This window comes from Lissotriton vulgaris, chromosome 1_2 (assembly GCF_964263255.1).
Source record: "Lissotriton vulgaris chromosome 1_2, aLisVul1.2, whole genome shotgun sequence".
Lineage (NCBI taxonomy): Eukaryota > Metazoa > Chordata > Amphibia > Caudata > Salamandridae > Lissotriton > Lissotriton vulgaris.
In genome coordinates, this window is record NC_141686.1 from 96,779,813 (window position 1) to 96,792,050 (window position 12,238).

Sequence of the window (12,238 nt, forward strand, 5' to 3'; positions counted from 1 at the left end):
ACCCTAGCATTCACTGATGATGACACCAGTCGGATTTACTCTCTCATAGAAGAAACAGAAGACATAAGTCCAAGTATTGGTTCTAAAGAAACAAATTTGAAACAACTACTGTACATATCAAAACGTATTGTAAATCAGAAACTTCATGCGAGTACTTTGATAAAATATCATAAGGCACAAAGAATACCCAGAGGCTTGAGAATATCCTTAAAATCTACATTATGCAAAAATAATGCAAGGTTCACAGAACGATGGCATGCTATCCTGAATAAATGCTCTTTAGATTTAATCCTACTGATTATAGAAGAGTTAGCAAAATTAATAGAGGAATTGACAAAAGAAGTTGCACAAACCAAAGATGAATTAAACAAACTAGTAACAAAGGAGGAATGGGATCAAATTTTGATAGATACCAATAAAAAATTGGAGGAATACACCAAAGAAATAAACGAGAGAAAATTAAGAAAATTCAAAAGAGACACAACAGATTACCGATTGGGAGAAGTATACTCATGGGCAGAGATATATGCAAAAAGGCGACAACAGAGACCCAATACTGACAAATCCACTGACGACACATCATCTGACGACTCGCAACAAAGACGTCCCCAGTGGGACAATAGGAGACCCAAACCAGGGCAACCAAAAGATTCACGTACTACTCAATCTAGCTCAACAATTGACAACCAAATAGCCAGCACATCCAGTGTTCAACAAACACCAGCACCTTTTTTAGAGGTAAGCACTGGACAGGAAACAGAACCAGGAGGAGTAAACGCACAATCAGAAAGTGCTCCGGTTGCCAAAAGCACAAGGAGTCAGAAAGCCTTGTCATAAACATATCTCAGTACCAAATGAGCAACCAAGAATTACAAATATTACAAAAAGGATCCTCATACGTTCCCACATACCATTCTAACCTACTGGAAACAAAGGTTTGCGTATACAAATTCCTCAGAACATTAAGGTTAAGACATTTTTTCACCAACGTGATTGAACCCACAGTAACTACCACACAAGACCAAGAAAACACCCTCATGGGTTTAAGATCCAAAAGCAAATTTATAGCTCCAGTGAGCCACAAAGTACTGGACGCATTTGAAAAAGTCATACTAACGGAACTCGAAGAAATTTTCAAAAAACCAAGATCAAAACATTCCAACATGTCACTAAAGGAAAAACAAACTCTAAGAAAACTAGCAAACAATCAAGAAATTACCATAAGACAAGCTGACAAAGGCGGAGCCTTGGTGATAATGGACACAAGTTATTACAAGGAAAATGTACAGACACATGTTCAAGATTCGAACATGTACACACGCATCATATCGGATCCCACAAAAGAATTCATCAAACTTCTTACCAACATCATACAGAACGCAGTAGATGAAGGTACTATAGGTCTCAAAGAGAAGGAATACCTCATAAAAAACAATCCAGCAATTCCCTATATATATATGACACCCAAGATCCACAAACATGAAACATTACCACCACTAAGACCCATTGTATCTACAGTAGGATCCATTCATGAGCCAGTTGGAAAATACTTGGATAAACATTTTCAAAATATGGTACAAAATAGTTCGACCTACATTAAGGACACCACACACTTCTTGAACATTTTGGAGTCAGAAAAAAGCAATTTTACCACAGACATGATCATGGCAAGCATAGACGTGAAATCATTATACACATCTATACCGCACGATTCAGGCTTATCAGCCGTGGAAAGCTTTCTCATACATGAGAACAAACCGGAAAAATTCAAAATATTACTAATGGAGTTATTACACTTCACGCTATACCACAGCTATTTTGAATGGGAGAACTACTTTTATATACAGATGTCTGGTACTTCCATGGGCAATTGTGCCGCGCCTACTTATGCTAACATGTTTATGCACCGCTATGAGCTTGACCATATATTGAATAAAGAAGAATGGACCAACAATCTAATCCTTTACAAAAGATACATCGACGATATCTTTGTATTATGGAAAGGGAGTAAAGAAAAATTGATCAAAGAACTCAACTCACTAAATCAAGTAGATGGGAGAATTCAATTCACCTTCACCATAGACAAAGAGTCCCTATCATTCCTGGACGTACAATTAACTAACAAAAATGGCAACATTACCACATCAATATTTACCAAAAAAACAGACAGAAACAACTTACTGCACTTCAAAAGCTTTCACCAAACTCCGCTCAAACAGCATCTACCTTTTTCACAATTACTAAGGATTAAAAGAATAACATCTACAAAAGAATTATACCAAACACATAAAGAAAACATGCTGGAAAAATTCAGAAAACGAGGATACCCCCAAGCCATCTTGGATTCTGCCTCTCAGAGAGCTGAAACATTACAAAGAGAACACCTATTAAAATCCAAAGATAAGTCTGATGAACACAGATCTGTATTTGTATCAAAATATTCCACAAGCAGCTCTATGATCAAAAAATCAATCAAAACACACTGGCCCATGCTGGCACTGGAAGATGATTTCAAAAATATATTCAGACACCAACCAATCTTTGCATATGAAAGAACCAAGAATTTGAAAGAACTGGTAAAGGAAACAAAAATAACAGAACATGGTACTTATAAAGGAACTCTACCATGCCACAACTGTGGCAACTGTACTGCAATCATAAAAGGAAATACCTTAAACCATCCCACAAAAGGTTCGTCTATAAAATTGAAGGTATCTGGAACATGCGACACCTCGAACGTAATCTACTTACTGAGATGCCCTTGTGGTCTCTCATACGTAGGTAAGACACAAAGGAAAATCAAGACCAGAATCGTGGAACATAAAAGTAACATTCGGTTGAAAAACGATAAATCCACTATAGCGGTACACTTCAATGAGGCAAAACACAATGCAAGTCAATTAAAATTCTGTATACTTGAAAAAGTGGCAACTCTACCAGGTTGAGACAACAACAGCCACTTACTTCGCAGAGAAATTTTCTGGATAGACTTCTTGTGCACCCTCCAGCCGAAAGGGCTTAATGAAAGATTGGACTTTCACTGTTATCTATGAATTATAACTTTGGATACTTTGTAGTTCAGCTCGCATTACAATTTCAATTTTGTCATTGGACAATGTAAAAATTATGTTTTTACGCTACGCTTTGTTATGTGCACTATACACAACACGCACATCACCCATCATGTAAATATCACTCTTTAATTCATACATCCCCTCTGTGCATATCGTCACATTGTGACTCTCCCAAGTTTTCACACAGCGACATAGTCCGCATTTATTTACATTTTTTCAGTTTACCCTAGCAACCACACATCGCGTTACTAGCGGCACAGTCCTTCACTTATGTTTACTATCTTCAGTACGCGCCGTTACCTAGCGCAAGCTATAACCATAGAGTACAGCATATGTCACTCGTCTATGGACGGTAACCCTGACAACTTAGAACGCTATGTTGTTAAAACCATAGAGCACTCACGTACAGAGCGCTGTTACCTGGCGCAAGTCACAACCATAGAGTACAGCATACGTCACTCGTCTATGGACGGTAACCTTGACAACTTAGAACGCTTGATCGTTCAAACCATAGAGCACTCGCGTACAGAGCGCTGCACGCCAAAATTAGCGAGGAAGATTCCACGTTAACAGGACCTCGGTAAGAGACTACTAACATATTTTTTTACACAGAAACTAGACATATGCGTCATGCTATGTATTTACACCCGGATTTTATTTCCCTTATTACAGCCAATTACAAGGCACGAATTATTCCATGCATTAAGGTCAGTACCCAGCTACTGGGTCTTCATTATATTTTATCCGTTTTTTCCACCATGTGGACAGTAGTACCATTTTACAAAAGTATCATGAATATTGTTCACGAGCTTTTAACCTTAGCACGGGGGGCATTACTGATGTGCAATGTTAATATGAATATATGTTTTTATTTAGGGACCATTATTTCTACACTGATTGTGACTTATGATTATCGTTTCTAGAGTTTACGAAGTCCCCTGAGGAAGGGCGTTACGCTTGAAATGCATTGGGCAACTACATTGTAACAAACTTTTCCGAGACATGGAATATGTTGAATAGTTATGAAAATAATGATATACCTTGTATGAAATGAAAAAAAAAAAAAAAAAAAAAAAAAATCATTCAACAAGCAAGAAAAAAATTTTTGTACGAACATTTATGAAAGTTTGGAAAGGAGTGCATGGAGGAAATGCATCTTGTGTTCACAGGATACATAATTGAATGATATATATCTCGATCTTGGGAGCCCAGCAAGATCACCATCCATTGCACCAACGAAAGTATTACACTTATCTGACAATTTTCAAAACAATCATCCAAAGGGAGTGCGGGACCCTTAACAAATAACTTTATAGACATAACCTTCTGAGCTATCAGGTTCCCGGCACCACCAGAAATGCAATTTGCAGACATAGCACATACCACTGAACAAAGGGCAGAAACCCTAGCATTCACTGATGATGACACCAGTCGGATTTACTCTCTCATAGAAGAAACAGAAGACATAAGTCCAAGTATTGGTTCTAAAGAAACAAATTTGAAACAACTACTGTACATATCAAAACGTATTGTAAATCAGAAACTTCATGCGAGTACTTTGATAAAATATCATAAGGCACAAAGAATACCCAGAGGCTTGAGAATATCCTTAAAATCTACATTATGCAAAAATAATGCAAGGTTCACAGAACGATGGCATGCTATCCTGAATAAATGCTCTTTAGATTTAATCCTACTGATTATAGAAGAGTTAGCAAAATTAATAGAGGAATTGACAAAAGAAGTTGCACAAACCAAAGATGAATTAAACAAACTAGTAACAAAGGAGGAATGGGATCAAATTTTGATAGATACCAATAAAAAATTGGAGGAATACACCAAAGAAATAAACGAGAGAAAATTAAGAAAATTCAAAAGAGACACAACAGATTACCGATTGGGAGAAGTATACTCATGGGCAGAGATATATGCAAAAAGGCGACAACAGAGACCCAATACTGACAAATCCACTGACGACACATCATCTGACGACTCGCAACAAAGACGTCCCCAGTGGGACAATAGGAGACCCAAACCAGGGCAACCAAAAGATTCACGTACTACTCAATCTAGCTCAACAATTGACAACCAAATAGCCAGCACATCCAGTGTTCAACAAACACCAGCACCTTTTTTAGAGGTAAGCACTGGACAGGAAACAGAACCAGGAGGAGTAAACGCACAATCAGAAAGTGCTCCGGTTGCCAAAAGCACAAGGAGTCAGAAAGCCTTGTCATAAACATATCTCAGTACCAAATGAGCAACCAAGAATTACAAATATTACAAAAAGGATCCTCATACGTTCCCACATACCATTCTAACCTACTGGAAACAAAGGTTTGCGTATACAAATTCCTCAGAACATTAAGGTTAAGACATTTTTTCACCAACGTGATTGAACCCACAGTAACTACCACACAAGACCAAGAAAACACCCTCATGGGTTTAAGATCCAAAAGCAAATTTATAGCTCCAGTGAGCCACAAAGTACTGGACGCATTTGAAAAAGTCATACTAACGGAACTCGAAGAAATTTTCAAAAAACCAAGATCAAAACATTCCAACATGTCACTAAAGGAAAAACAAACTCTAAGAAAACTAGCAAACAATCAAGAAATTACCATAAGACAAGCTGACAAAGGCGGAGCCTTGGTGATAATGGACACAAGTTATTACAAGGAAAATGTACAGACACATGTTCAAGATTCGAACATGTACACACGCATCATATCGGATCCCACAAAAGAATTAATCAAACTTCTTACCAACATCATACAGAACGCAGTAGATGAAGGTACTATAGGTCTCAAAGAGAAGGAATACCTCATAAAAAACAATCCAGCAATTCCCTATATATATATGACACCCAAGATCCACAAACATGAAACATTACCACCACTAAGACCCATTGTATCTACAGTAGGATCCATTCATGAGCCAGTTGGAAAATACTTGGATAAACATTTTCAAAATATGGTACAAAATAGTTCGACCTACATTAAGGACACCACACACTTCTTGAACATTTTGGAGTCAGAAAAAAGCAATTTTACCACAGACATGATCATGGCAAGCATAGACGTGAAATCATTATACACATCTATACCGCACGATTCAGGCTTATCAGCCGTGGAAAGCTTTCTCATACATGAGAACAAACCGGAAAAATTCAAAATATTACTAATGGAGTTATTACACTTCACGCTATACCACAGCTATTTTGAATGGGAGAACTACTTTTATATACAGATGTCTGGTCCTTCCATGGGCAATTGTGCCGCGCCTACTTATGCTAACATGTTTATGCACCGCTATGAGCTTGACCATATATTGAATAAAGAAGAATGGACCAACAATCTAATCCTTTACAAAAGATACATCGACGATATCTTTGTATTATGGAAAGGGAGTAAAGAAAAATTGATCAAAGAACTCAACTCACTAAATCAAGTAGATGGGAGAATTCAATTCACCTTCACCATAGACAAAGAGTCCCTATCATTCCTGGACGTACAATTAACTAACAAAAATGGCAACATTACCACATCAATATTTACCAAAAAAACAGACAGAAACAACTTACTGCACTTCAAAAGCTTTCACCAAACTCCGCTCAAACAGCATCTACCTTTTTCACAATTACTAAGGATTAAAAGAATAACATCTACAAAAGAATTATACCAAACACATAAAGAAAACATGCTGGAAAAATTCAGAAAACGAGGATACCCCCAAGCCATCTTGGATTCTGCCTCTCAGAGAGCTGAAACATTACAAAGAGAACACCTATTAAAATCCAAAGATAAGTCTGATGAACACAGATCTGTATTTGTATCAAAATATTCCACAAGCAGCTCTATGATCAAAAAATCAATCAAAACACACTGGCCCATGCTGGCACTGGAAGATGATTTCAAAAATATATTCAGACACCAACCAATCTTTGCATATGAAAGAACCAAGAATTTGAAAGAACTGGTAAAGGAAACAAAAATAACAGAACATGGTACTTATAAAGGAACTCTACCATGCCACAACTGTGGCAACTGTACTGCAATCATAAAAGGAAATACCTTAAACCATCCCACAAAAGGTTCGTCTATAAAATTGAAGGTATCTGGAACATGCGACACCTCGAACGTAATCTACTTACTGAGATGCCCTTGTGGTCTCTCATACGTAGGTAAGACACAAAGGAAAATCAAGACCAGAATCGTGGAACATAAAAGTAACATTCGGTTGAAAAACGATAAATCCACTATAGCGGTACACTTCAATGAGGCAAAACACAATGCAAGTCAATTAAAATTCTGTATACTTGAAAAAGTGGCAACTCTACCAGGTCGAGACAACAACAGCCACTTACTTCGCAGAGAAATTTTCTGGATAGACTTCTTGTGCACCCTCCAGCCGAAAGGGCTTAATGAAAGATTGGACTTTCACTGTTATCTATGAATTATAACTTTGGATACTTTGTAGTTCAGCTCGCATTACAATTTCAATTTTGTCATTGGACAATGTGAAAATTATGTTTTTACGCTACGCTTTGTTATGTGCACTATACACAACACGCACATCACCCATCATGTAAATATCACTCTTTAATTCATACATCCCCTCTGTGCATATCGTCACATTGTGACTCTCCCAAGTTTTCACACAGCGACATAGTCCGCATTTATTTACATTTTTTCAGTTTACCCTAGCAACCACACATCGCGTTACTAGCGGCACAGTCCTTCACTTATGTTTACTATCTTCAGTACGCGCCGTTACCTAGCGCAAGCTATAACCATAGAGTACAGCATATGTCACTCGTCTATGGACGGTAACCCTGACAACTTAGAACGCTATGTTGTTAAAACCATAGAGCACTCACGTACAGAGCGCTGTTACCTGGCGCAAGTCACAACCATAGAGTACAGCATACGTCACTCGTCTATGGACGGTAACCTTGACAACTTAGAACGCTTGATCGTTAAAACCATAGAGCACTCGCGTACAGAGCGCTGCACGCCAAAATTAGCGAGGAAGATTCCACGTTAACAGGACCTCGGTAAGAGACTACTAACATATTTTTTTACACAGAAACTAGACATATGCGTCATGCTATGTATTTACACCCGGATTTTATTTCCCTTATTACAGCCAATTACAAGGCACGAATTATTCCATGCATTAAGGTCAGTACCCAGCTACTGGGTCTTCATTATATTTTATCCGTTTTTTCCACCATGTGGACAGTAGTACCATTTTACAAAAGTATCATGAATATTGTTCACGAGCTTTTAACCTTAGCACGGGGGGCATTACTGATGTGCAATGTTAATATGAATATATGTTTTTATTTAGGGACCATTATTTCTACACTGATTGTGACTTATGATTATCGTCTCTAGAGTTTACGAAGTCCCCTGAGGAAGGGCGTTACGCTTGAAATGCATTGGGCAACTACATTGTAACAAACTTTTCCGAGACATGGAATATGTTGAATAGTTATGAAAATAATGATATACCTTGTATGAAATGAAAAGAAAAAAAAAAAAAAAAAAAAAAATCATTCAACAAGCAAGAAAAAATTTTTTGTACGAACATTTATGAAAGTTTGGAAAGGAGTGCATGGAGGAAATGCATCTTGTGTTCACAGGATACATAATTGAGGTATTAATCAGGTTAGTGGCCAGGTGAGATATGGTAGGTCCGACTTGTTTTAGGATTCGAATAGGAGCAGGGTCGTTGGGGGAGCCACTTTTCAGGTCTGAGAGGGCTTTCAAAAAGTCATCGTTGGACAGTTGGTTAAAGCTGTCGAGGGTTGGTCTCGGGGTAGGGGGGGGCAGCAGGGGGGTTGCTGACTGTTTTGGGCGGGAGTGACTGCAAAATGTTGGTGATCTTGTTTTGGAAGAAGCCCGCTATTTGGTTGCATCTTGCAACTGAGGGTTGTTGAAAAGAGGGGGGGGGGGTGGGTATTTTGCGAAGTTCTTTGACTATTTTGTAAGTCTCTCTGGATGAGCTAGATGCGGCTTTGATTTTTTTGTCAAAGACTGAAGCTTGGGCTGCTTTCCGTGCTGCTTTGTAGGTCCTAATTGCCGTTCTATACTCTTCCTTGATAAGGGGGTCCCACTTTTTTCTCCACTTTCTCTCATGGATTTTACATGTTTTCGTAGGTTCCTGAGTTCTTGTGAGAACCATGGCGATTTAAAGGAGTAATTTTTCTTTTTTAGATCTTGTTTCGGGGCGATTATATCCAGAGTGGAAGTGAGCCAGCTGGTAAAGTTTTCGTCTGCTTTTACCGGGTCAGGGAGTGGCAAAGGAGCGGAGCGGGTTAGCTCCTGTGTCCATCGCTCAAATGATATTTTAGACCATATTCTATTGTGTTCTCTGGGAGTAGGTGTGTGGGCCTTTTTTACTGGAATTTGCCAGGTGAATGGGAGGAGAAAATGGTCAGTCCAAGGGAGGGGGATCGCAGGTTGAACCTCAGTTTTTGGGAGATTAGTGAAGAGAGGGTCCAAAAGATGACCTTTGATGTGCGTAGCCTCTGAATTAATTAAATGAAGATCAAGTGCTTTTAATTCTGAGGTGAGGTCCCCAGCCGTTTTGTCTGTGTTGTCCTCAAAATGTAAGTTTAAGTCACCTAGCACGATGAAGTTGGGGGACGAGATGCAGGAGGAAATAGTGGACTCTAGTAGTGAGTTTACAAAATTTCCTGGGCTGCCGGGTGGACGGTATATCAGAGTGCCCGTAAGTGATTTGTTAGGAGTTATCTGAAGGGAGAAATGGGTGCTTTCGCAGTCCTCTATTTCTCCTTCTTGTAGCCTACATACAAAGGAGTTTTTGTAGACAATTGCTAGTCCACCTCCTTTCTGTTCTGATATTGTATAAGGTGGTCCTGGGGAAGCATGTTGACAATATCCGCTTCGGAATGAGATGTTAACCAGGTTTCCGTGAGGAAAAGAATATCCAGTTTTAAGTCTTGGATCAGCATTTTGATCTCTATAGCGTGTTTAGAGGCTGATCTACAATTCAGCAGAGCTAGGCTGATACCATTGGAGGACTGGTGGGTGGATGTCCCTGCAGACTCCTCATGGAGGGGGGGAGCTGCCATGCAGAATTGAAGGAGGTAGTCACGTGAGTGTTTGATCCGGGGACTATGTGAAACGGGCATAGTGGATGGCCCTGTGCCCGGCCTGGCCCGGACGGGCCCAGACGGGCTTGCCTCTGGCGCGCCTCCGGCGCGCCCGCTGCGCCCGCCCGCTGCGCGGACGGGGAGGAGGCTCCATTTTATAGTGGATTGGGCCCAAAACGCCCAGCCACTAGAGCGCTGTCCAGGCCCCAATTAAAGATGGCGGCCGTGGATTCCTTGCCTCGAGGGGATTGTTTGTTAGACCGGTAGCCTCGAAATGGACTATATGCCTTTTTATTCTTAGGTCCAGTCAAAACTGGTTACAACGGTCGATTGGGAAAGTTTTTACAGGTAATTCCTCAAGTGACACAGAACACAAAAATACACAGTAAAAGCGGTGATCCAACAATTTTAAAAGCGCTAGTGCTGGTATAAAGTGCAGTGCTTTTAAAAGCTTAAAATAACAATTATTCTGTTATAGAGCGGTAAAACCTCCCGGCTTCTGCCTCAGGAGTATGTAGCAATCGATCTAAAGGAGGGACTAAAGTCGGCTCTTTTATAGTGGATTGGGCCCAAATCGCCCAGCCACTAGAGCGCTGTCCAGGCCCCAATTAAAGATGGCGGCCGTGGATTCCTTGCCTTGCCTTGAGTTGGCCTGATATATGATGTTCACTAGTTCTAGTGACCACCTTGTATCAGTCCAAAAAACCCTTATGGTGATTGGTTGTAAGTCAACCTTATAGACCAGCTATCCTAGTGGTAGCGTGGACAAAGTAGTCTTAGGCTAAACTCTTTTGGCATGTGAAGCCAGCTGTATTACCATATGTAACTCCCTTGAACTCCAAGTGAAAGGACACCACACAGGATATATATTCAAAATATATATGTATTTATTACTACAAATAGTCCCCTGAACTCTTTATGAGCACTGAAGCAAACACGTTAAAACAATACAATTGATAAGTATATGAAAGTTGCACATATATGGATAGGCCCGGGTGGCCCCTAAAACCATATACTAAAGAAGTGGTATTAGTACCACGAGTCGAAAGGAAGTAGGGCCTTGGGAATCGCTGGGGCTATGCTGTACTAGCGCAAGTTAGGAACTAGGAGGCCCACGGGATCTGGTTTGCAGAGCGCAGTTAGAAGCAGTTTACATTGAAATCAATAGATGCGTAAAAGTTAAAAAGGTGAAGGTAGGAAGTCTTCCGGTCAGTCTAGAACGTAACTCTTTGGAATCTAGACACTAGGAGTGTTAAACTACTCGAGGACACCGGAGTGCCAGCGTTACCTCACCCACAGGAAGCGGGTGCAGTGGAGTCGAAGTGTGTCGGGATTCTGCTGGAGTTCAGATGGAGCCTTGGAGTGTTGATGCTGCAGGCGACCTGATGTGAAGAGTTCCGGTGGATCCATGGGTGGATCTGAAGTGGTGAAGACCTGAAAGCAGAGGGGACAATGTTCACAGTCACTAGCCAGTGACCGGCGTGGAACCAGGAAGGAACCAGACATTGTCGGGTGCCAACAGGTGATGTCGTGAAGCTTGTCTCTTCATTAGCGTGGACTAGGCGATGATGACGACGACCAGGAGTCACTCACGAGCTGTCCCACGTAGGCTCTAGTTGATGGCGGTGTCGGCTTCTTGATCGGAGCAAACAGGCCTTGGCTAATGCAAGCCACTCAGGAAACAAAGAAGGCTTCTCACTCTAACCAGCAAGGTCAGAGGGGTTGCTGCTTTTAGGAGCAGCAAGGGCCAGTCTGGAGCAACCAGACCAGCAGTGGAAAGTTGTCGTTTGGTCGCCAAAATGGCCACTAGCCAACGGACTACTAACCGGCAAGGCTTTTCGAGTGGAACAAAGCAAAAGGGCCCCACGCAGATCTCGTGAGAGTTGGAGGGCTGGTCCTTGGTGCAAATGTAGCTCGGTGGTGGTGCTTCTCAAGACCCCAAGCACAGCGATGAGGTTGCCTCAGGTGCTGCGCAGTCACCTTCTCGTGGACGTTTCAAGAGGTCCGGTCCCACGTCTCAGGTCGCCTCCACTCGTCTCAG

At 40.7% G+C, this 12,238-nt stretch overlaps 1 protein-coding gene across 1 annotated transcript in view; it reads left to right on the forward strand.

Moving 5' to 3' along the window:
• BCL2L13 (BCL2 like 13) overlaps positions 1–12,238 on the forward strand; it is a 482,186-nt gene that overhangs the window by 324,144 nt on the left and 145,804 nt on the right. The window lies entirely within an intron of this gene.